Genomic DNA, 26,944 nt, shown 5'->3' with positions numbered 1-26,944 from the left:
AAACACAGATAGGAGACAAATCTAAAACATTTTTATACAATTCATACAGAATGAAACTATACATTTTAATGGTTTGTAATTCCATCTTATTTATTCTAAATAAACATCTACAACTTCAATCACATATCCAGTTCGATTATATAAAAAGTATTTAATTTCATATTTCCTCCGCAAAAATGAAGAATACTTCTATATAATGAAAACCAATAGTAAAAGGAAAACACCATAACACCTAACATCGGGTGAGACTAAACTATCACTCTTCATCAAACAGAGAATGCTAAATCAGCAGTTTTTTCAAATAATAAATGCAAAATTAAAACTCGCGTTTAAAAAAACACAAATAAATTTTGTTATGATAAATAGTAAATAAAAAATATCCCTAAAACAGGGATTATAATATTTTTTCTTTACTTTATGTTACTAAATTTCAAAATTTTAATTTAATAGTTTTATAACATTTAAGATAAAATATTATTTTATTGTATTTAGGTCAGTGTTAGTAAATTAATTAGTAAGTTACATGCAAGTAGAAAATTATAATATTATTTGTTAAAAACAGTTAATTAACACTACTGCTTTTGATGTTGTCATTTTCATTTTTTGGTTTAGCAGAGATCTCTTCATTGATACAAATAGATTTCTATAAAATAATAACACACACACACACACACATATATATATATATATATATATATATATATATATATATATATATATATATATATATATACATACACACACACACACAAAACTGCAGAGGTGTATGTACCTCTAAACACAAACATACAAAATTTGGGTTGTGGGATATTTTAACTTTTGATAATTGCTTTCTATGTATTTTTTAGCGCTGAATTCAAAAATAACCTTCATTTTTTGGCATCACGTCAGGAATTTTCGCAAATCACAAATTTCAAAATTTGTAAAAAGTTGAAAAATAGCGAAAATGTGATACTATAAAATAAACATAAAACTTTTTTTTATAATGAATGAATATAATATATTCACTTTTTACTTCCTTGTATGAAGTAAAGGAAGTATTGTAATCGCGAAATATATTGGTTTTCAGATTTCAAGAGAAATATCCATTTTGACCAACCCATTTTGAATAGTCTGACATCAACAGCTTCATCTTCATATGATCCCATGTTTTTGGTGGTTCTAGAATTGGAAAGGTTCTAGACTGTAAGGCATTAGTCTTATAGTAGAGAGAATATTAGAATATTTAATAGAATGTCTAGTCTTAGCTGTTGTCCCTGATATTTTCATTATTCAAAAATAACAATTCTGGAAGTGAAATGATCCTTTAGTTCTCTCCAAAGCATTGAAATTGCAAATATCATGTGATAAGAACAATTTAATCAACCAGTCAACTGTCTTACATATGTACTGCAACAAATATGAAGAGCCAGGACCTGTCCTGATACCTATTTTACATCCAAAATATATGATATGATTATAAATATATAACATCAATCATATGTTCATATGATTCTTTTATCTGTGAAGTTATATTTCTCCTCTGAGAGATTAATATTACCTCACCACAAATGAAGTAGAAACTGTCTGGATGATTAATGGAACAGTGTGGCAAATTTTATTTATTAATTTTCTACGAAGCAGCAGGTCCAATTACTGTCATTTTATGACATATGAATTATGTAGCGTATGAAAAATGCTATGCTGATATATTCAAATTTTGAACCTTCCAGATGAAAGACAGAGGACCACTAAGCTACAAAGATCAACATTTTATACTTTTTTTTTAACCTCCGAAACCACCGTTAGGTATTACTTCAGAGGATGAGATGAGCGTGTGAAAACACACTTCAACAATACGCAGACTACAAACATTTATCAAAACGATACGGTGAAGATACAAACGCAACATAAATATGTTGTTTGACTATGTACTAAACAGGGTTCCCAAACCGTTTTTAATACAAAAGTTATTTACAATAATGCCACCGGTAACTACATTGATGGCGTTGCGTAGCTTCAAAAAAATCGATTGGAAGAACAATTTCCATATATTAATTGTTAATATTTTTAAACCTATAAGCAGTAAACGAATAATTAATTAACAACTACTTTTAACACGTCTTTTCCTTCTTAAATCACGTACTGATAATTCATTATTTTTGTATCAAAAAATAAAATCTTAAAGAAATATCTCTTATCAATTTTTTATTTGCAATGTCAATTAAAAAAAAGTACTAAGTACTTTTTGTTACTAAGTCTAAGTACTTAGATTCACTAAATTTACTTACTACTAATATTTTTAACACAGATTTACTCATCTCTGACTTAAGTGAGTCAGCTTCTGCGTACAGCTCTAGCAGCGAGTAATTGAATTATTCGTGTTGATAATGCATTCATTATTTCAGCGACTGAATGATATTTTAATTTTTGAAATATCATTAGATAAATTTATTTTTTCGGCTCTCCCAAAGATCTTAGCTTTTACGAAATTTACATTAAATATATTACAAATTTTATATTAAATATACTCTTTATACATAACTTTAGCTGAGTAAAGTGGAATTTTTTACTTCAGTAGCAAAACATACTTGAGTGTAACAGTCTTCTTTTATTTTTAACATGTTTATTTCAAATCTTTAAGTAGAATTTAATAAAAGATTTAACAGAAAACATTATACACTACCGATAAACCCGTTTTTACACGTATGGTATTTTGGTAATTTTAATCAACCACCGCTAACAAGAAAACTAAATTGTAAGTTTATAATATATTGTAAACTGCTAAATGTGATTTGTTTTGTAAGTACTAAGGAATCTAATTTAAGTTCTACCGCTGAATATATGTGTGCAGTATAAGCGAAAATCTTATAACTCACCTACTCCGTGTAAAAATACCACTGTTCCTTCTGGATGTTTAGGTAACACTTCTACTATATTATTTATCCTTTTTAAAGCTTTATCTTCTGCTGTAGATATATCACCATAATAAAAGTAACAATAAAAACTTAATTAACATTTCGACAAAATTCTTTCTTCAAACAGAGAACTTTGTGATCGTCATTTAGATGGTCGTAACTTTAATCATCGATGTTAATATAGAAGGGATTCATATTTACCTGAAATATTTTCACTAAGTAGTTAATCATAATTGGTCACTGCATCAATATTAATTCAACACTGATAAGATTCTGTATTATTATATCAGTTAGGGAAATAAGTAATTATTATTAAACTATAATTAACAGGCTATTCAAGGTCGGTACTAAAAATTTTCAGAATAAATGAATGTACTTTCAAAATCACAATGCTTATTTAAGTGGGTAAAGTGGAATTTTTTCCTACAATGGTAAAAACATACTTGAACGTAGCATTATTTCGTTTTTAAGAAGTTCATCTAAAATCTTTAAATAAAATTTAGTGAATGATTAAACAAACAATTAAACATTATACATTACATTAAACCGATTTTATTTTAAGTTGATACATTCTCAGAACATTAGAGGCAAATTGAAGAAAATTAATTAGTTTTACTGATGTCCTAATAAACATATTCATATTAAAAAAACATATATATAGCATTATAACTGAACTAGATCATTGAGGCAATTGATCCTGAGGTAGATCATACATATCTTTTGCAAGTAATCACGTTTTTGAATGTGCACTGTTCTATAGCTTTAATTTAATTTTTTGCTTTTAGCTTATATATAATTAATATTTTACATTTTATACTGCGTTTATATTAATTTTGTTTGTCACTTCTGACCAGGAAAGTGTAGTTACAATTGTTTATTGAAAGCATTTCTTTTTTTTTATGGCATAAATTTGTAATACTATAAATATCAAAAAGGAAACAAAGTCAAATGAAAGTTGAACTTAGTACTGTTTTTGTGACATTCATAAAGCAGTTCAACGATTGTGATTTCCACCATTCACACTAACACATAATTTTATTTTTTCAGTGATTCTAGTGTAGCATAGAAATCAGGTTAGTTATTAATTCTTTTCATGCACATACCTGTATATAATCTTTACACATATTCGCACTATGCCATTACATCTCTGATCTGAAACTCTGGAATCCTTGGTTACCGCAACTCAAATTTGTTTCTTCCACTTTTCTTATTTTGGGTACTCCTATTTTCAAATATTTTTCTGGTGGGGAGCAGGATGTGATTAGGCAGTAATAGTCCTCACCAGATTTGTAGAGAAAGGATTACAACCAGTCTCTCTGCTCTGCTTTTCACCAAGCTAGCCATTTAAGTGGCTAGAGTTTATAAAAAAATCTTTTTTATAAAACAGATTAATATCATGGCTGTTTATTTTCTACTTAAGCATAAACGTAACTTAGTTTTTAGAAAAAAAAAACATCAGAACCTCTTCTATCAATTCTCCAGAAAAAGTAGTAAAAATTTACTCTCCAGAAAAAGAAGTAACAAATTTACTGAATTTTTTCTGCTTTTGAAGAAAGATTTTTTCTTAAACCTTTCAACAGCATTATTTATAAAATAAAATTGTTACAGAGAGTGGAACAACTATCCCTGAAGATTTCACAAAAAAAATTCTTTTCAGAATTCAGTAGGCTTTAATCTCTGTTTAATAAATCTATATTTAAATAGATCTTAGGTGTCAAAGTGATGGAATTCACTCTTTTAAAAACAAGATAAAGCCTCTGAAAGTTTAAAATTTCATATAAGATGTGGCAAAAATAAATTTCTAAAAAATAGTGAACACTGCACCTGATTTTGAATTTTAAGATATCAGAGTAAGTGGTCAGTATAAACATAATGTTAGAAAATAAGTTACTTTATTCCTTTTTAAAATTCAATTGACTTGTGCGGGGCAAAACTGGATTAAATGAAACATGCTGCTATATCACTTTTGGTCAACACAAAATTATTTACTGTATGTGTTGATCGATTGATCAATGACCTGAATTCAGTTAAAATCTTTATTAATGAAAATTTGATGATTTGAGATATGACTAGAGTTATAGATATGATTAGAGTTCAGAAGGTATTTGGTGGTACATTTATTTTCATTCTTATTTTAATTTGTTAGTTTTATGGGAATAAATTTAATCAATATCTCCTTTTACAGGTATAAGAAAACAATGCTGGAATATATCAAATGTTAAAGGAATCATTAATGATCATTCTGACGTCCAGGAAAAAGTTCATATGAAGTCTGTTTTAATCAGCAAAATTCTCATAGAAATCCTGTCATATGTGGCGATTACACAAGTACTGTAGAAGTTCAGAGAGCTGTATCAGTTGATAATGTGGGTGGCTGAGAACTGCCATTGAGGAAGAAACAAACAGAACAAAATTAACACCACCTGTAAATCCTCATATAGTAGCAAAAATTGATTGTTATAAATATTATGTGATAGGACAATGTAAATCATATCTCTAATTGTTGAATTCTGCAGTTAGTACTTCAGACAGTTATATCATGATCCTTCATTTGGATTAAAATTTATTTTTAGCGATAAAGATATTTTTATGATATAAAGTAAAAATAGTAAGAAATTAAGCTAGAGTTATCTGATATCCTGTGCTAGACAGATCCTAAGAGAATAGCTGACTGTGATAATTTTATTAATCAGGCAGAACTGTAATATTAGTTTTAATAGTAAAAGGAGCCATCCATCCTTCATTAGTGGTAATGATAGCAATGTAACACCATTACTATTTTCTTTCATATGTTCGCATCATAAAAAGTTTCTTGATATCCAATTTGGCAGTTGACAAACGATAACATAAACATTATAATCTCTATAATTTTTTAATCTAATTTAACTTAATCTTTACCTTTGAGGACAATGTTCAATGTTTATGGGAGAGTTATTTTCAATAAATATGGTGAGAGGAAATTAGTCAAACATTGAAAGGTTATACAACTGCAAGATACACTCCTACCTTTTCATAAAATAAACCTACCACTGATTATAATTCAGTAAAATTATAACATGGATGTAATATTCTAATACATTAAATATAGTAAAAAAATAATAATAGTGTAACAAGACCGGTATAATGAACCTGAGTAACGGATTCCTGCCAATTAAGAAGAAAGTAGTTGAAAATATAATAATGGAAGAATCCAGAAAGAGGCCAAAAAAATCCTTTTACTAAAGGTAAAAGGATTACTATGAGAAGAATTACCAGACCAGGATAGGAATTTGTGGAAAAATGTAAGGACTCTGTTAATCATTCTCACGTTTCAACTTGGATCTAGTTCTACAGATAAAGAGGATAGCAGTATAAATATTCCAGGAAAGATGAGTTAAGTTTCGTTTTAGAACAATTTTATTTAGCATGACCCGTTGGTATATACACAATATAAAAATGTATAAATTATAATTCATCTTACCAACCAATGTAATTAATTATTATGTTCTAGCACTTTCGGAAGTTATTTTTCTATCTTCAGGCACTTTAGGGCCAGACAGCGGAAGTTCTTCAGGGTGTACCATCCACCACTGGCTATAACAAAGTCATTGCAGCACTGAAGGGTTGCTTCAGACAGCTCAACTTGGCGGCTTTCCACAGGTATGAACTACGGGGACGAGTCCAGAAGACCGAGACGCTGCAGGAATTCGCTTCCGTTATCGACAGCTACGAGCTCCGACCGGCATACATTCAATAGGAGGCAGCACACACCTTCATCGACAGGCTACAGGACGCCGATATCAAGAATTGCCTTCTTATTGGGTCGGGGAAGTCAGTCAACGATGCTCTTGCTTAGGCTCTGTGACTGGAGGCAGCCGGCACACTGTCTTACCATATTGATCATCGAAGAATGGTTGTCAGCGGTCAGTAAGACTTCCGTGAAGGCGCCAGTTATTGGAACGACTACAAAGGGAGACTGAAGATTGCCTACTGTAGCTTCAAAGAACAAGGGTCAACCAGTCTGTTGGAACTGTGGCAAACAAGGCCCCTTAAGAGTAGATTGCAAGAAGAAGTCTACTATTTCTGCTTTTGTAATTACCAAATGATTTCACTGATAAACATAATTTTTGTTTCCTAACACGCGATACATGATTTTAATCTGTGTTTTGATGCTGAAACTGAATATGAACTCAGAATCTTCCTACTACCCACTATTTTTGAAAAAAATTAAAATTTTAATTAAAGGATGTTTTTCATTTTTCAATGTATAGATAGCATATTAAGCTTCTATATTGTATTTTGTTAGCTCATTTTTTATTGTTTAACTTTTATAACATAATTTGTAAGCTATAAATAAACAATACTAGACAAAGAATTAAATCATATCATAGTCACATATATGACATATCTAATACTGAAGAGCGAGCCTTCATGGGTAAGATTAATCGTGTCTGTGCAGGTCAAAACATGTAGCTGAAATCACAGCTGTGTTTTTTGTATTAAGCACTGGATTTAAGAATGAATTGATTTTGTTCAGTCTTATTGTTGTCTTAAGTTTGTTAACAGTGCAGTGTCATAATGCCTAGAATTGTGTAAATGATGTGAATGCCTTTTGTTATATATGTGGTAAGTTTACCATAAAATCGAATAGAAAAAACATTACAATTTTAATTAAAAAAGCATATCATTTGTACTTTCAGTGTGAAATTGGCGATCAGGACAAGATGTGGGCTCCTCATGTGTTATACACTAATTGTTTTGTATATTTAAGTGGATGGCTGAAAGGTACACGGAAGGCTTTGCCATTTGGTGTACCTAAGGTTTGGCGTGAACCAAAGGATCATGTAACCGATTGTTACTTTAGTTTAATAATGTGTCTGGAATTTCTAAAAAATCTAAACATACTGTAAAATATCCTTCAATGCAATCTGCAATCAGGCCTGTACTTCACAGTGAAATTATTCCAGTTCCTGAGCCACCTGTGAATATGTGTTTCGAAAGCAGCAATGAAGAATCAGGCAGTACTGAAGAAGACAACAATGATTTTGATTTTGAATTATCTGCCAATAAGCCACATCTTATATCACAAGGTAAATTAAATGACTTGGTTATGGATTTAAATTTTTCAAAAATTTAGCTGAACTATTATGATCAAAACTGCAAGGTTGGAATTTACTTCAAAAAAATACAAAAATTTCAGACTTTCGAAGCCAACAAAAAGAACTTTTTCAGTACTTTATTGATGAAAATAATTTGGTTTATTGCACCAACATTGATGAGCTTATGTTGTATTTTGGACAAGTTCATAAACCTAAGGACTGACTTCTTTTCATAGTATAGTTTAAAAGTGGTTCTACTACATAACGGTAACAAATATCCTTCGATATCAATTGCTTATGGTATTAATTTGAAAGACATATGATGTGATGAAAGACATTCTTGAAAAAATTTTTTTTTTTTTTTTTTGTCTTCAGTCATTTGACTGGTTTGATGCAGCTCTCCAAGATTCCCTATCTAGTGCTAGTCGTTTCATTTCAGTATACCCTCTACATCCCACATCCCCAACAATTTGTTTTACATACTCCAAACGTGGCCTGCCTACACAATTTTTCCCTTCTACCTGTCCTTCCAATATTAAAGCGACTATTCCAGGATGCCTTAGTATGTGGCCTATAAGTCTGTCTCTTCTTTTAACTATATTCTTCCAAATGCTTCTTTCTTCATCTATTTGCCGCAATACCTCTTCATTTGTCACTTTATCCACCCATCTGATTTTTAACATTCTCCTATAGCACCACATTTCAAAAGCTTCTAATCTTTTCTTCTCAGATACTCCGATTGTCCAAGTTTCACTTCCATATAAAGCGACACTCCAAACATACACTTTCAAAAATCTTTTCCTGACATTTAAATTAATTTTTGATGTAAACAAATTATATTTCTTACTGAAGGCTCGTTTAGCTTGTGCTATTCGGCATTTTATATCGCTCCTGCTTCGTCCATCTTTAGTAATTTTACTTCCCAAATAACAAAATTCTTCTACCTCCATAATCTTTTCTCCTCCTATTTTCACATTCAGTGGTCCATCTTTGTTATTTCTACTACATTTCATTACTTTTGTTTTGTTCTTGTTTATTTTCATGCGATAGTTCTTGCGTAGGACTTCATCTATGCCGTTCATTGTTTCTTCTAAATCCTTTTTACTCTCGGCTAGAATTACTATATCATCAGCAAATCGTAGCATCTTTATCTTTTCACCTTGTACTGTTACTCCGAATCTAAATTGTTCTTTAACATCATTAACTGCTAGTTCCATGTAAAGATTAAAAAGTAACGGAGATAGGGAACATCCTTGTCGGACTCCCTTTCTTATTAGGGCTTCTTTCTTATGTTCTTCAATTGTTATTGTTGCTGTTTGGTTCCTGTACATGTTAGCAATTGTTCTTCTATCTCTGTATTTGAACCCTAATTTTTTTAAAATGCTGAACATTTTATTCCAATCTACGTTATCGAAAGCCTTTTCTAGGTCTATAAACGCCAAGTATGTTGGTTTGTTTTTCTTTAATCTTCCTTCTACTATTAATCTGAGGCCTAAAATTGCTTCCCTTGTCCCTATACTTTTCCTGAAACCAAATTGGTCTTCTCCTAAAACTTCTTCCACTCTCCTCTCAATTCTTCTGTATAAAATTCTAGTTAAGATTTTTGATGCATGACTAGTTAAACTGATTGTTCTGTATTCTTCACATTTATCTGCCCCTGCTTTCTTTGGTATCATAACTATAACACTTTTTTTGAAGTCTGACGGAAATTCCCCTTTTTCATAAATATTACACACCAGTTTGTATAATCTATCAATCGCTTCCTCACCTGCACTGCGCAGTAATTCTACAGGTATTCCGTCTATTCCAGGAGCCTTTCTGCCATTTAAATCTTTTAATGCTCTCTTAAATTCAGATCTCAGTATTGTTTCTCCCATTTCATCCTCCTCAACTTCCTCTTCTTCCTCTATAACACCATTTTCTAATTCATTTCCTCCGTATAACTCTTCAATATATTCCACCCATCTATCGACTTTACCTTTCGTATTATATATTGGTGTACCATCTTTGTTTAACACATTATTAGATTTTAATTTATGTACCCCAAAATTTTCCTTAACTTTCCTGTATGCTCCGTCAATTTTACCAATGTTCATTTCTCTTTCCACTTCTGAACACTTTTCTTTAATCCACTCTTCTTTCGCCAGTTTGCATTTCCTATTTATAGCATTTCTTAATTGCCGATAGTTCCTTTTACTTTCTTCATCATTAGCATTCTTATATTTCTTGAAAAAATATATTATAAAAACATAGCTGGTACATATGTGATGATTTGAAAGTTATTGCTATTTTGTTAGACATGCAATTAGGCTATACTACGTACATGTGTTTTCTTTGCGAATAGGACATCCAAGCTATGGGATGTAATATGTCTTTGAAAATACATTTCCTCCACTCACATCTGGATTTTTTGCCAGACCACCTCAGACATAAGTGACGAACACTGTGAACATTTCCACCAAGACATTTCGGTGATGGAAAGCCACTATATAAAGGGAAATGGAATACTTACATGCTAGCTGATTACTGTTGGAAATTAATTTAGGATGGCTATTTATAAAAGAAAAGCATCAGCGAAATCATTCTAACACAGGTATGGCCATGCAAAGATTTTAACTATATTTTTCCTTAATTTTTTTTGAAGTGTAATTCACTTAAAACTAAGCGTGATAGAAAAATTGTATTTGCAATTGTAATGTACGAAAAAAAGTAATTCAAGAAATGGTATCACACTTAGAGAAACATTAAAAAAATGTTTTTTTTTTTTACTATCAGTGTTATTTCACTTTAGTTTTTTTTTTTTAATAAAAGTGCTTTTTATGTGATAAAACTTGAATATAATTGATTTTTTTATGTACTACACAGGTAATAGTGTAAAAGATGGATTTAATACTATTCATTAAGTGATATGTTTGAAATATGATAAAAATATAGTTCTTTATTTAGATCATAGTATTATAAAACTGTTAATCAGACAAATACATACTAAGAGAATTTACTCACAGATGCTGTTATGAATAAATTATGTTCCATCCACTTATAAATTAAATAAAAGCTACAACGTACAGAGATTTACATAATTCATTACAGTAGGAAAAATGAGAAATATTATTTATATATAAAGAAACAATGCTAAAGTGAGTAGTACTGAGACAGTTTGATTTGCAAATTACAAACAAAAATTCAACAGATGCTGACTATAAAAAAAATTTGTGCAAATAGTATACCCTAAATGATATGAAAGAATTAAATAAATCTGTGTATATACTCAAAAATAGTCTATGGTATTTAATTACTGTATACTGCAAAAACAATTGTGTCAATAGTAACATTTACGTAAATTTAAATGTCAAAGCATAAACGTGAACAGACCTATTTTTGTTATTTGCATCTTAGGTCCGAAGCTGTTTTAAATCTCATACACTGATTATTAAAAGTACTAATTTATGTAAAAAAATTTTGATGACTATAAAAAAAAACACATGCTTAGTGTTTATACGGCAAAAATATTTGGCACAGTTGTAAGGATTTTGTTCATATGCCTAATCCATCACTACAAAAAAGAAATTGAATGTCAACAATATTTAATTTGAATCAAATTTCAAATTGGATAAGATGTAAAATAATGTATACAAACTTTATATAATAAATAAACCAATGCGATGATTATTCCAACATCAGTAAAAACAGAGAGAACATATATCCATAATGGTGAAATTTTTATTTTCTGAGGCGGTGGTATTTGATAAATGGTAGTTTTAATTTCATAACTCAAAGAACTGTTCTTAATTTCACTATTGTAAGGTAGTTTTATGATATGCCCAACAGCTACTGAGCTAACTTCTATTTCAGAACTCAGCGGAAACTAAAATAAAAACATTGAAATTAATTAAAGGTTTAATTTTAATAAATAATAATTATTAAAAAAATGAAAATCTAAATTTATATATATATACATATATATAAAACTGTATAAATGTATATGTTGTAATTAGTCACTAATACACAAAAAAACAAAAAACTCACTTGTACAAAATATTCACTTATTGATAATAAAGATTATTAATAATTGAGATGAAAATAACAATAAATCAAATAATGTTTGTTTGTTTTGTAATGTTTAATAGAAAATATTACAAATAAATCCAGAATTAATATACAACTAAATTAATTTAATTAATCAACAAACTGATATAATCATATGGATAGTATAAAATGTCTGTAGGCTAACAGTAATCATAATCATAATATATTTCACAGATTGTTATTAATATGCGTGATGAACATTTACAAACATAAAGAATGAAGGAAAAATATGTTCAGTCAGGAATTTTTGACTTTTCATTACTTTATTAAGTAAAATGTATATAAAAAAATATTAAATATAAAAATTATAGCAAAATAAATAGGCCTACATATTTTTATTTTATATTTATTATATGTGCATATAGAAAAATATATTGGAATCCTATCCTGCACCTATAAATTTAATCTATAAATAAAAAAACAAACCTTTGTTAGTTGCCTAAATATTTTTGAAGGTACCTTTATCATCAGAGCTGTAAAAGGAAGTTTGAAACATCAAAACCAGGTTTATCCAGGCAGAGATCATTTCTTTAACATCACCTTAGAAGCTGCAAATTATATTGGTCTTAAAAAAAAATTTTAAATTCCAAATAGACACAAGGTACAACTTTTTAATTTTTATTATGAAATTGAAGAATCACTTGAACAATGACAATTAGAAGAATGCCTACCCACAAATATTTCATGTTAAAAGTTGCAGAGCCACCAGGCTGGTCTAGTGGTTAACTAGTTGCAAATTGGTTGTTTAACAGCTGATTTTTGAAATCAGAAGGTTATGAGTTTCAAATCCTAGAAAACGTTTGTTGCTTTTATACAGATTTTAATTCTAAACAGTGGATACAAGTATACTTTGATGGTTGGGGTTCAATTAACCACATGTCTCAGCAATGGTTGGCCTGAGTTTGTCCAATACTACACCTCATTTACATGTCATACATATCATTCTCATCTCATTGGGCCATGGAGGGGGGGGGTTGCTTATTGAACACTAATTGAACAGATTGCAACATACATATCAGGAAAGAAAGAGGAAGGAGAAGTAATGGAATATTTTAATCAGCTTTATGAGTAATTATTCACATAAATTTTATTAAAATTGGTACTGTGGTTGAGTGATAAAAAACATAACTGACAAAAATAATGGGCTTGTGCACATCAGGATTTTTTAAAACAATAAGACATGTTGATGAAAATACTTGTATAAAAATAAGTTTAATTTTATAAATGTAAACTCCAGTAATTACTTTTTTCAAATATTAATTGTATGCTAATTTCAAGGTTCATTAGAACTTTATAATTGAAGAGAACTGTAGAAGGGGTGGCAGCAGGAGGCCTCGGCATGATTGAGATCTTTATTAATTTTGAAAATAATCTTTTTCAAAACTTTAAAAAGTTTTGAAAAAGAATGGTTGAAACAGTATATATATATATATATATATATATATATATATATATATATATATATATATATATATATTTTTTTTTTTTTTTTTAAAGTCAGAAAATAGTTAGTTATCATTTATATAATCAGAAATCATTAGTTTCAATCTTAATCAAATGAAGGCTTGGGTTGGCAAGGGGTCTCTTAACATCAGTAAATATCTCAAATTTAATGTCTGAGGAATACAAATGTATATCAAAGGAGTAAAGTCTTGAAGATCAATTACAATGACTATATTTGGATGCAGCTGCTTCAAAATGGTCAAACAGTGATGAAGAAAAATAGTCTTAATTACTTTTCCCCATTTTGAATTATTAAATATTACTTAAATAATTTGTTTAAAAATACTTTACTATCTATTCAGTTCATACTATTATTGGAATTTTTCCTACCATGTACATATTAAACCTTTTGGATAATTTGTTTTTCTTGTGTATTATGACCCTATTAAACATTTATTTAAGTAAGAACCTTAAATCCATAGAACCCAAAAGCCACCTTATGAAGATCCTTCCATACTTTTGCATACGTATTAAGTATTAATAAATAAATTTTGTGTAAAGCTTATTCAGTATTCAGTCTTACTTCTCCTACATAAAATAGTAATTGAATTGTATACCATCAATTGTATTTCACTATTTTTGTTTTCAGTTCTCTATTAAATTCTAATTACAGTACAAAGCCTACTTTGAAAACATATAAATTTCTTTCTGCTCCTTTAATCCTTTATCAGATGATTCAACACTGATAACTCTGATAAACTCATATGATAAGAACTCTGATAAATGGTATAAGAAAAAGAATTAAAAAGACAAAAGTATTAATAAAAACCAAAAGTAATAAATATAAACCATCTTTAGATAATGACTAAAAATGCATGTTTATTTGCAAGTTGAATAAATATTTTTTAAAAATTATCATACAATCAAGAATCATTAAATGATGGCTTAAAAAAAAAATATATTTTTTTATTTTATATTTTACATTATAAAACTAATTAAAATAAATTATTATTTACCATACCTTCAAAAGTAAACTTGATGAAGTAAAGAAATGTAAAGCGATTGTAGCTTCTTTATCATTATCTAAATTGCCCTTGCAAATGCAGGTAATAAACAGTATGAAACCTGCTAAGTAAGTAAGAGTTCAGGCAAGAAAAAAGGTATTGTTAGTGAAAAGATTGATGGAGGTTTGCCAAAAACCACTTTAATCGCTATACCACCAAATAAAATCCCCATTACTCCACCTTCACAGCAAACTAAAACATCCCTTTAAAGAGATCTATCAAAACATCAATGTCTTTATCCCAGGCTTCAAAATCTGCATCACCATCATGAGGTCTCTTCGACGATACGGTAGGGAATGATATTCCCGAAAAAGCCAAGCACTTTGTAAAAGTTATAAACACAAGAAAGAAAAATCGAATAATATTTGACAAATAATCTGTACACAGTGCTATTTACAACAGAAAATCAGAATCATCTATAAATAAATCTTATATATCTGTAATTTTATATATATATAGTTACTTCCATCTATGAACATTATTCAGTGGAATGTCTGTGGTCTTTCCCTGACTGAAGATGTTAGGGTATTGTACGTGCCCAAGAACCTTTAGTAATGTGCTTCTAGGAAACACATTTTCTACAAGAAAATGCAGTGACTCTCAAAGGCTATTTCTGCGAGAAACCACCTTGTTGATAGTAGAGAAAATGGCAGGATTGCTATCTTCATGCAGGACGATAATTAAAATTATATATGTGCTCTTAGTATTAAAAAATAAAGTGAAAGTGTAATGCATTAGGTATTTTATGTAACAATCATTCTGACAAAAGGATATTTGAATTTACTGAACATACTGACTAAAAGTAATATTCTGTTGTTACTGAAATTTATGACCCATTAGGCTTGTTTGGGCTGGTAGTATTCTTGTTTAAACATTGAATGCAACAATTATGGTAAATTAAATGTCATTGGGATGACAGCTTACCTGATAATTTATTGTTACAATGGAAAGATCTATACATCAATTAAGATTAGTCAGCAACACTTTCATTAATAGATCAAATAAAAAGTTTTATTAAATCTTTAAAAATTCTTGAATATGGTGATGCATCATTTAGAAGTTATGCGCGTTGTATAAATGTCAGAATTATTTATTTTAATGAAAAATTTCATCCAATCTACTCTGTTCAAAGACTACAGTTACATTACATAAACAGTTCTCTCTACAAAGACTCGAGTTTGTATTTGTTTACTACTAGTACATTTGACTAATCAAGTGATTACACCTTTAAATATCTACGAAATTACTTTGTATTCCAACTCCATGATTGCACTTCATTGTATTCATTATGAATCATCAAGGTAGAAGGTATTTGTTACTGATAGGATTTAAAAAATTCTACAGTTTAATTTTACGGCCAGATGGCACCATATCAATTCTCATCTAACAATCCTGCTGATATCCTACCTTGAGGTTGTTTCTCTGAATTTAATTTACGGTGGCATGGTCCTTTTTGGTTCTTACAAGATTCAATATACTGGGCAAATAATAATTTTTTATCTGATGACTTTACTCCGGTGAAGGCACCTGAGTATGATACAGAAGAATGTAAAGGAATTCAATTCTTGTTTGGTCCTACATTACTCAATTACTAAAGATCTTTTGTCATTATCTAGATTAATTCGAACCTTTAGTTTTTGTTTCAGGATCCTAAATCAGATTACTCTGAAAGAATCATTGATTGATTATCCACTAAGGAATTAAATAATACTCTTAATATTCTCATATGATTATCACAATTAAAGTACTCTATTTCAGAAATCAGTGGCATTCAATCTGGGCAACAGATTTCAAAACAAAGTAAATTATTCTCTCTTGATCCATTTATAGATTCATCAGGCATACTTCTTGTAGGGGATCACCTTTAGAATTTCAAGCTATCATATAACAATAAAAATTGATTTATCTTACATCCTAACTCACACTAATATTAAATATTAATATTTAATATTTCACACACATTTAATATTCACTAACTCACATTAATATTTAAATATTTCATGAAATGAAAATCGAAAGTGAATATTTGCATCTTTTACATTGTGGCATTCAATTAGTTCACAATTCTTTATATGGATGATTCTGGAATATCATTGATATGATCATGTACTAAAATTCATTATTAAAAAATATATAAAATGCTTTCGTTTCAGTGCTAAAAGATTAAATCAACAACTTGGACAATTAACATCTGTTTGAGTTACTCCGTCTAACCCGTTCTCTTGTTTCGTTGTCAATTACAGTGTCCATTAATGACTCAGCATTGCAGGCAGATAAAAGACCATATCGAAGACTTATGTATGCTTATTCATATGTCTTTCAACTAAGGCTATACATTTGGAATTAATATCCAACTTAACATCAGAAGTATCCATTGCCGCATGCATTGAAGCGCTTCATTTCTCATGGAGGTATACCAAATCAAAAATCTTCCGATAATGGAACAAACTTTAAGGCTACAAACAAAATCCATTCATTGTTTATAATATTTAAATCAAAGGACTTTCAATACAATGTTTAGTCCTTTGCCACATCGCAAGGTATAAATTGGACATTCATCCCTGCTTCACCCTCGCATTTCAGTGCATTGTCAGAAAGTGGCATAAAAAGTGTTAAGTTTCATCTTTATCATGAAATAGGACAATCTATTCTTAATTTTTAAGAATTATACACTGTACTTACGTAAATCGAAGCTTGTTTAAATTCATGCCCATTATATGTTGTATCTTTTGATTCAAGAGATCCACAAGCACTAACCTCTGAAAATTTTCTTATTTGATCTCCTCTTACCTCAATTCCTGAACCTGATTTCATTGAAATTTCTATAAATCGTTTAGGCCATAGACAACTAATGTAAAAATATATCCAATCCATTTGGAATAAATGGTCTAAGGATTATTTAAACTAATTACAATGTAACAAATGACAAAACTCCTAAGAGGAACACTTGTGAAGGAAAAAGTACTTATATCAGATGAAAATACTCCTCCTTTACAGGAAAAACATGGCTTAACAGTAAAAACATTTTTAGGATCAGATGATTTAGTATGTTTTGCAAACGTCAAAACATATTCTGAAATACTTTGTAGATCAATACACAAACTATACTTATCGCCAGTCTTAAAGAATTGAACAAGTACTTACAATCAAGGTATCTGTCTAAACAAGGAAACTATTTATTTAAGGTATTTATTTCTTAAAAATATTTACTTAATCAGGTGTCTTAATTACTTTATTTAATTTACTTTTTACTTAATTATGCGTCTATTTATTTAAGGAATCTACTTGTTCAAGGTACTTTATTGTAAGATCTATTTTACGTACTTATTCAGTTCAAATCTATTGATTTATTTACTCATAGAACTTATACAAGTTTCTATTTGTTTAATTAATTTATATGTTTATAAAACTTATTCAATTCAAGATTTATTTATATGTTATTGTTTCTTATCTAATTATGTCAATAAACGTTTAAATAAAAATCGCCCAATATTTTGGCGGGCAGTAAAGTCAAACATGAAATCAAGTAATCATGTAAATATTTCTTCTATATTTTGTAGAGCCCTTAACTTAAACACATTGTTATTTTCTTTTTAACACATTATTAATGGATTTTGTTTTTTTTTTATTCTCTAAAGATTCACCAGAGACAACATGTGTTGGTTGTATTAGCAACTTAAAAGTTAATATATGTGTAAATATAAACGATGTATCAAATCTTTTGTTAGGAAAAAGTTATACGGTGTGCGGATTCTAAAGTTATTAATTAAAATGTATTCAATGTGAATACATAACAGCCAGGTAACAAACATAATGTATGTTACATCCCAGTTATGCACACAGGCATTTGAGGTTTCTTCATTTTACAACCCAGTGTGCATTATATTTTAGTTGCCCATTGAGTATATACATATTTGTCTGTTTTATTTTTAATTTGTAAGCAAGTTTCTTTCTCGGGTTCAGTTAACATTACTTACATTGATTTTCTCAGAATAAAAATTCTCTAAAAAATTTTGTTTGTGAAATTTTATTTGTTTATTGGCAATTTAACAAAGTTATTGGACATCAAACCTAAACTGCGGGTTAAATTTTGTTACATACCCTGCAGACATTATCACTATGTCCAGATCACATCTCAGTTTTGTAAGTCACCACTAGATGGTATTAATCGTATAGTAAAGATTCACGATTCGTTAGTCAACAGTATGTCATTGCTTTTTGTTACTGTAATTCAAGCTTAGTTGCGATTCATTATTTTACCCAATAAAATTAACTTAACTGTATTCTACTCCGTTAATCCACTACCAGTTTAAATATCACCGTTTAATTAATACCATTTTGTATTTATTTTAAATATCACTCATATAGTCAAAATGGAATGAATCCATTTTGACTAGTTTCGGGGTGACATGTAGGTATATATGATATGTATGTATGTATCTCACATAACTCAAAAACGATTAGCCGTAGGGTGTTGAGATTTTGAATTTAGGACTGTTATAACATCTAGTTGTGTACCTCTCTTTTTGATTGCAATCGACCAAAAGTATCTAAAAAAGCCCAAAATCCAATTTTTTGGATTTTGGACTTTTCTTAATTGCAGTAATAAGCCCTCATCGAGAAATTTTCAATGATATATCACAAGTGGTACTTATTTTCATCGGTTCCAGAGTTATGGTCAAATGAAATTTTAAATAATAAAATATTTGGATCTTAAAAGGGGAAGGCACATAGGTCCGAATCAGAATCCTTCTTCTTTTTTTAACTTTTTCTTTTGCCGGCTTTTTTTTAATAAATTATTTATTTATTTTTACAGTAACAACAGGATTACGCTTCCTTAAAGATACCGATAGATGATATTGAATTTTGTAGCGTGTGAAAAATGCCATGCCTTACAGGGATTCGAACCGGGACCTCCGGATGAAAGGTCGAGATGTTACTACTCCGCAAAGAAGATAGATGAAGTTATTCTACTTGGCTTTTTCTCTGCTAATCTTTAACTTCAACATATTTCTTATAACTTAATGCCTCAGTTATCTCTTATTCAAACTTCTGTTTTCCTTTTTCGTATTTTATCTCTGTTATCAGAAACTATATTATCTATTACTCTATTATCAGATTGTGTCAGTAGATACCCGGCTACTTAAAGTAGCCGGGTATCTACTAATACAAAGCTATCAAATATTTCGTCTTCACAAAATCCTGTCGTAAATTTCGTATCTTACATATTCATCTTCTAAATCAGATTTTATGAAACATCTGATTAATCGTTTTTGTTTTCATTTTGTAAACTTAAATTTATTTAAAGAGTACTAAAGGAACTTTTACTCTATTCTAGTATTTCAGGTAAGGTTGTTGAATTAATAATTGTATAAATATTTGATATTAATAAAAACTAATATTTTAGCAATTGTGAAACTGTCCACATTATTAAAGAACTGGAGGATCGTACCTCACCTTCAAATGAAATAAGTTTAAATGAGGTGCAGCCAAAAAATTTTTATATGTAATTTAATAGGCGTACAAGAAAGTCATGTGATATCCACCTCAGATTTTTTTAAATGTATAATAACGCTGTGAAGCAGCAAGGGGGCAAGAATGTGTTATCATCAAACGCGGTTTTGCTGTTGCATAGAATGCAGTAATATATATTTAAATTAGTAGCAAGATTACGTGAAATTTTATTGCATAGTTTCATTCTTTGTTAAATGTCAAATTGATGACTTTTTCTACTGTATCCTACTTCATGTTTCGAAAGCCTATACGTTTACCGGAAAAAAATGAAGTTATACATATTTATGTAAAATCTAATAATTTATGTATAAAAAAAAATTGACTGCGTAACAAATATATACGAGTAAAGAAAACATTAAGATACCTTTACTGTTTTGTTCAAATTCAATTAGATTTTATTGAAAATACATTGAAACTTTGTTCCTTTATAACAGTGAATAATTTTGCGTAAACAGAATAAAATATAACCAATCACGACAAACGATTCTAATTCTTACAAACTGAAATCAATACACGTTCCTCAACAAGTGACGGTAATTTGCTTATTAAACACACGAGTATTCCGTAACACGTTCATTCGAGCTAATTACAGATTTCATCACCCGATCTGCGTGACGGAATGATAGCGTCTCAGCCTATCAACCGGAGTCCTGGGTTCAAATCCCTATCGGGCATGGGATTTTTCATACGCTACAATTTTCTATTCTCAAAGGGCAAAATGATCAAAGCATTTGATGATCGTCATCTCATAAAAAACTAAAAATAAATAAATAAAATAATAATATTAATGTGAGAAAGAGATAGTTTTTACTTTTACTGATTCTTTTTAACATCTTTTAGGATTTTAAGATCAGAATTATAAAAAAAGGTTTTTTTATGAAATTATTTTCTTTTAATTTCGATTTTTTTTTTTAAGATAAAGATTTTTATTCGTATTTAAAAACAAATTCTTTATAAAATAATAGGAATAATTCCTTTGTGTAACCACAATCACATATTAGTTATACAAATGACCGCTAGATAGAAGTGATAGCACTACTTTGGTATTATTGTTTACATTTTGATTTAATTCTACTTATTAAAAAAAGTAAAAATGCTTTCAAAAAAATAACAGAATTAATACAAAATTATGAAAATATTAATTATGATGTTAGATAATGTGGAATTTCAAATGAAAGCGAAAAAGGAATCCGAAATCTGAATTGAAAAAACATGAAAATTTGGCAGAAAATAAATAGATAAAGTTAACGTTGCTTAATTTTACAGTAATGAAAAGATTTTTGATACCAGGGCTTATTTTGAATTTGAATTTACATAAAAAAATTAAGTTTAAAGTGTTTGGATATGTAAATAAACCCGTATTAATGTAATAGAAAAAGAGATGATGTTACTGTAATTAAAATAAAAAAATACATTTTTTTTTATACAATATTCTATTTAATGTCGCAGGTGATATAATGATACAAAATATTTATAAATTTTAACATTAAGCAAATTAATACAAAAATATTTAAAATATATAAAAATAATTAATTACTTTTTTAATACTTTTATTTACAGTAGCATCAACAACTAAAGTCATTAGCGAGTTACCACTGTAATGTAACTGTACCGGTAAAGTCTTCAACTCAGATCGACTACTCCTGAGACGTGTGGTTAATTGAAACCCGACTACCAAAGAACACCGGTATCTACGATCTAGTATTCAAATCCGAATAAAAGTAACTACCTTTATTGGGATTTGAACCTGAGAACTTCAACTTTGAAATCAGCTGATTTACGTCGACGAGTTTACCACTAGACTAACCCGGTGGGTAAGATTACTCGCTTCTTACTTGCTCTTAAAAATAAAAAAAAGATGGTTAAAATAATCGTTCTGTCTATTTTACGAATAGATTCTATTAAACTGTTTGCTCTGTAAAAAAATGTACCGATTCATATTTGAACCACAATTTAAAGTGTAACGATGTAGTCAGTTTAAAAATTTGGCAAATAGATCAAGAAAAAAACAATTATATGCAGTAAGTCGATCTATTGATCGACTTACTGCACGATTAGTATTACTTACATAAAAAGTACAAGCATCAAAGAAATTTCCAGTAGAATTGGTGAAACGTTATATTAGGTGGATGATGAACATAATAGTGGAAAAATTATATCAAACTGATAGGAAACAAATAAATTTTCCATAGAAGATGAGGTTGAAATGGAAATATGACAAAATAGGAAAAGCAATCCTAAAACTGGAAGTTATATAAGGAATAAAAGGAATGAAAAATGGAAAAGATGTGGAAATAGATGAGATAAAATTTCTTAATAAAAAAAATATTACAAATAAATGGTAAAAATTATGTAATACAATCTACAATAACGAGATATTTTTATTATTACTAATATGTACGTTGCAATCTGTTCAACTAGAGAACAATAAGAAACTCCTCGTGGCCCAATGAGATGAGAATTATACGTATAATATATAAATGAGATGTAGTCTTGTACAACTCAGGCCGACCACTCCTGAGATGTATCGTTAATTGAATCACAACCACTAAAGTACACCGATATTCATTTTTCAGTATTCAAATCCGTATAAAAGCAACTAACTTTTACTAGGATTTGAACCTCAGAACCTTCGACTTCGAAAACAAGTGATACGCGACGACGAATTAACTACTTGACCAATTCTGTAGGCTAATAACGAAATAAGACAATAGACCGATCGAAATAACTCATTTAGAGCGGAAAAAATTGTTACCTGGACTTTTATAAGTGGAAACGGTAAAGGGGCTTATAATAAACATAAAAAAATAAATGTATGAGGGGGCGGTGAAGGATCCATCTAGGAGGTTGAAAAGAGGCGAAAAATGGTATTTTTGCGATTTCCGGAGAAAGTTGAGGTCAAAAAAATTTATGGTTATTTAAGACAGAAAGGCTCCTGGAATAGACGGAATACCTGTAGAATTACTGCGCAGTGCAGGTGAGGAAGCGATTGATAGATTATACAAACTGGTGTGTAATATTTATGAAAAAGGGGAATTTCCGTCAGCCTTCAAAAAAAAGTGTTATAGTAATGATACCAAAGAAAGCAGGGGCAGAAAAATGTGAAGAATACAGAACAATTAGTCTAACTAGTCGTGCATCAAAAATCATAACTAGAATTCTATACAGAAGAATTGAGAGGAGAGTGGAGGAAGTGTTAGGAGAAGACCGATTTGGTTTCAGGAAAAGTATAGGGACAAGGGAAGCAATTTTAGGGCTCAGATTAATAGTAGAAGGAACATTAAAGAAAAAAAACCGACATACTTGGCATTTATAGACCTAGAAAAGGCATTCGATAACGTACACTGGAATAAAATGTTCAGCATTTAAAAAAAAATTAGGGTTCAAATACAGAGATAGAAGAACGATTGCTAACATTCACAGGAACCAAAAAGCAAGAATAATAATCAAAGAAGATAAGAAAGAAGCTGTAATACAAAAAGGGAGTCTGACAAGGACGTTCCCTATCTTCGTTACTTTTTATTCTTTACATAGAACTAGCAGTTAATGATGTTAAGAACAATTTAGATTCAGAATAACAGTACAAGGTGAAAAGATAAAGATGCTACGATTTGCTGATGATATAGTAATTCTAGCCGAGAGTAAAAAGGATTTAGAAGAAACAATGAACGGCATAGATGAATTCCTACGCAAGAACTATCGCGTGAAAATAAACAAGAATAAAACAAAAGTAATGAAATGTAGTAGAAATAACAAAGATGGACCACTGAATGTGAAAATGGGAGGAGAAAATATTATGGAGGTAGAAGAATTTTGTTATTTGGGAGGTAGAATTACTAAAGATGGACGAAGCAGGAGCGATATAAAATAACGAATAGCACAAGCTAAACGAGCCTTCAGTAAGAAATATAATTTGTTTACATAAAAAATTAATTTAAATGTGAGGAAAAGGTTGTTGAAAGTGTATGTTTGGAGTGTCGCTTTATATGGAAGTGAAACATGGACGATCGGAGTATCGGAGAAGAAAAGATTAGAAGCTTTTGAAATGCGGTGCTATAGGAGAATGTTAAAAATCAGACGGGTGGATAAAGTGACAAATGAAGAGGTATTGCGGCAAATAGATGAAGAAAGAAGCATTTGGAAAAATATAGTTAAAAGAAGAGACAGACTTATAGGCCACATACTAAGGCATCCTGGAATAGTCGCTTTAATATTGGAAGGACAGGTAGAAGGGAAAAATTGTGTAGGCAGGCGACGTTTGGAATATGTAAAACAAATTGTTAGGGATGTAGGATGTAGAGGGTATACTGAAATGAAACGACTAGCACTAGATAGGGAATCTTGGAGAGCTGCATCAAACCAGTCAAATGACTGAAGACAAAAAAAAAGACAGAAAGGTATACTTTCACTAAGTTTCGTCAAAATTAAATTATTTTTGCGGAAATGAAAAATAAAAAAAGAAAATAACAAAGATTTTTCGCATTTTTCTCGGAAATTTTGAGGTTATGTTGAAAAGTGACCTCTACATAAGTTGTAGATTTTTGCATGATTTGCTACTTTTGTATTGGAAAATTTTTTTCAATCCCCCCAACCACCCAAATCACCCCTCCACCACCTTCACTCGCCATTTATTATTTTTTTTACGTTTATTATAAGCCCCTTTACCATTTCCACTTATAAAAGTCCAGGTAACAATTTTTTTTCTCTAAGTGTAAATTTGTTGGACTACAAGAAAATTTTCTTAAAATAATTATTATTTTAATTTTAGAAAAATTTGTTAAAAAATTAATAGTTTAATTTCGACTTCAGTAAAGATTTTTCTATTAATTCTAAAAAAAAAAAAATATTATAAAAAAAAGCTGGCAACAAAGTTGTAATATTTTTCTGTATTGTTTTTTTTATTCTTATATGATGGAAAAATAATTTTAAATGTGAAAGAATTGCCTAAGATATCTTTTTTCAGGAAGGGGTAATTTGTAATGAAATTTTATTGTAAAATTATTTTTATACGTTTAAATAAACCAAAAAAATGTAAAAATTCAAAGTACCGGTATTTTTTTATTTTTTTCTGTTCTTCACCTTCACGATAATTATTTGATTTTTTTTTTACATTTACTATGTTAAATTTAGGAAAATAAAAAAAGATCCACTTAAAAATGTACAAACAATTAAAAGTTATTTAAGATTTATTTTTTTGGGAGGGGGGTGAATTATAATGAAATTTTATTGTAATATTTCTTTTCTTTTTTTTTGAGGATTTTGAAGTCACAGTGGACCACTTTAGTCAACTCTGGTTCGTCTTTTCTTTTTCTTTTTTATTGCTTCCCAATACTTCATTCTGACAGATCTCGCTTATTTGAGTTCTTCAGAACAAATCTTCGTTGTTGTTTTCTTTTCTTTAATTTTAAATCAGGAATTTGCTTCTTTTAATATTATTATATTGTCAGTTTTGTTTCGTAAATCTTCTATTTTGATTTGTAGTTCTTGCATATCTTTTTTAATTTCGGTTATCCAGGTCGGTGTTTTGGACATTTTGCAGAATTTCTCGACCAATTTCCTGACGAGCCTGTTCGGTTCTGTCCTTATAAATGTCCAAAGAAGGAGATTCTCTTCTTTCTAAAGTAGTCTAGGGCCGGTTTTACGTCTTTATGTACATCTTGGTTTGGTATGAGTCTCCATTCTCTTCCATCAGTAAGTCTTCTTTTATTTATGCATGTTCTTAGAAAACTTCTTTCTATTCTTCGCATCTCTGGTGAGTAGGAAATGATGGATTTTAGTTTGAAGAGCGTTACGCTTCCGTGTGATATTATAGGTCTGATTACAGTTTTGTAATATTTGAGTTTGGTATTTATTGAGATGCATATTTTATTATATATTGTTTTGGTGGTATTTTGGGCATAATTGGGCTTTTTGTGATCTTTGTTTCCAGTTTATTTTTTGTTTCAGGTCATGTGTCATATTTTCTCCTAAATATTTAAACCGTTCAACTAGCTCGACTTTGCGTCCGTTAATGATTACGTGGTTCAATACCAGGGAATTTATGATCATTATTCTAGTGTTTTCATATGATATTCTTAGGCCTTTTTTCTCCTACTAGTTCTTCCAATGAAGTTACTCGGATTCTAGCTTCTGCGATGTTATCGGCTAGAAACGCTAGGTCATCTGCAAATGCTAGACGGTTTACATGCTTCCTTGTTTCAATTGTTACGTGTGGTGGGTCTTTTTTGTACCGTTCTCTCATTACACATTCTAGGGCGCGGTTGAAGAGCGGTGGGGATACTCCATCTTCTTGTCTTAAACCTGTTTTCATTAGAAACGGTTCTGATATTTCTCCTCTGAAATTTGTTTTAGAGTATGTGTCGGTTAACGTCAGTATCATTTTTACTAGTTTCGGGTGTAATCCTAGGTTTCTTAGTATTTTCAGCGTCGATGGTCTACGAATACTGTCGTAAGCATTCTGGAAATCTACGAATGATATTATTAGTTGTCTCCGTTTCGTTTTGTGTACATCCATTATTAATTTGAGAGTTATTATTTGTTCAGGACAGCTTCTCCACGGTCTAAATCCCCCCTGATATTTTCCCGGTTCATTTTCGAGTTGATATTTAATTTTATTCAGTATTATTCTTGACAGTATTTTATATGCGCAATCTAATAGTGAAATTCCTCTGTAGTTTTCGGGGTTGATTTTGTCTCCTTTCTTGTGTAGTGGGTGTATGAGTGCAATAGTCCAGTGTATTAATAATAATAATAATAATAATAATTAAAATTCATTATTAAATAAACCAAACAGCTTTAAAAAATTATTTTAATATTAATTTAAATTCTGTTTAAACTTAGGGGATAAAACATCGTTTACGAC

The 26,944-nt window shown here is 29.6% G+C and overlaps 1 protein-coding gene across 20 annotated transcripts in view; it reads right to left on the bottom strand.

Annotated features, from left to right (window-relative positions):
• LOC142319620 (abl interactor 2-like) overlaps positions 1-26,944 on the bottom strand; it is a 57,705-nt gene that overhangs the window by 12,043 nt on the left and 18,718 nt on the right. For 3 of the 20 annotated variants that reach the window (XR_012755219.1, XR_012755221.1, XR_012755230.1), the window contains 2 exons: positions 11,613-11,840; positions 2,859-3,098 (listed from right to left, as the gene is read on the bottom strand). The exons of 8 other annotated variants lie outside the window; for them this stretch is intronic. The gene's annotated coding sequence lies outside the window, so the exon portion shown is untranslated. Of the gene's footprint in view, positions 1-2,858; positions 3,099-4,000; positions 5,355-10,899; positions 11,841-14,525; positions 14,593-17,250; positions 17,373-20,446; positions 20,585-26,944 lie in introns of those variants that run through there. 9 more of the 20 variants (XR_012755222.1, XR_012755224.1, XR_012755227.1 and 6 more) reach the window with 8 other exon arrangements.

The sequence above is a fragment of the Lycorma delicatula genome, chromosome 2 (genome assembly GCF_047948215.1).
Source record: "Lycorma delicatula isolate Av1 chromosome 2, ASM4794821v1, whole genome shotgun sequence".
Taxonomy (NCBI): Eukaryota; Metazoa; Arthropoda; class Insecta; order Hemiptera; family Fulgoridae; genus Lycorma; species Lycorma delicatula.
The sequence above is the reverse complement of the archived record's forward strand: the minus strand, read 5'-3'. Positions and strand labels throughout refer to the sequence as shown.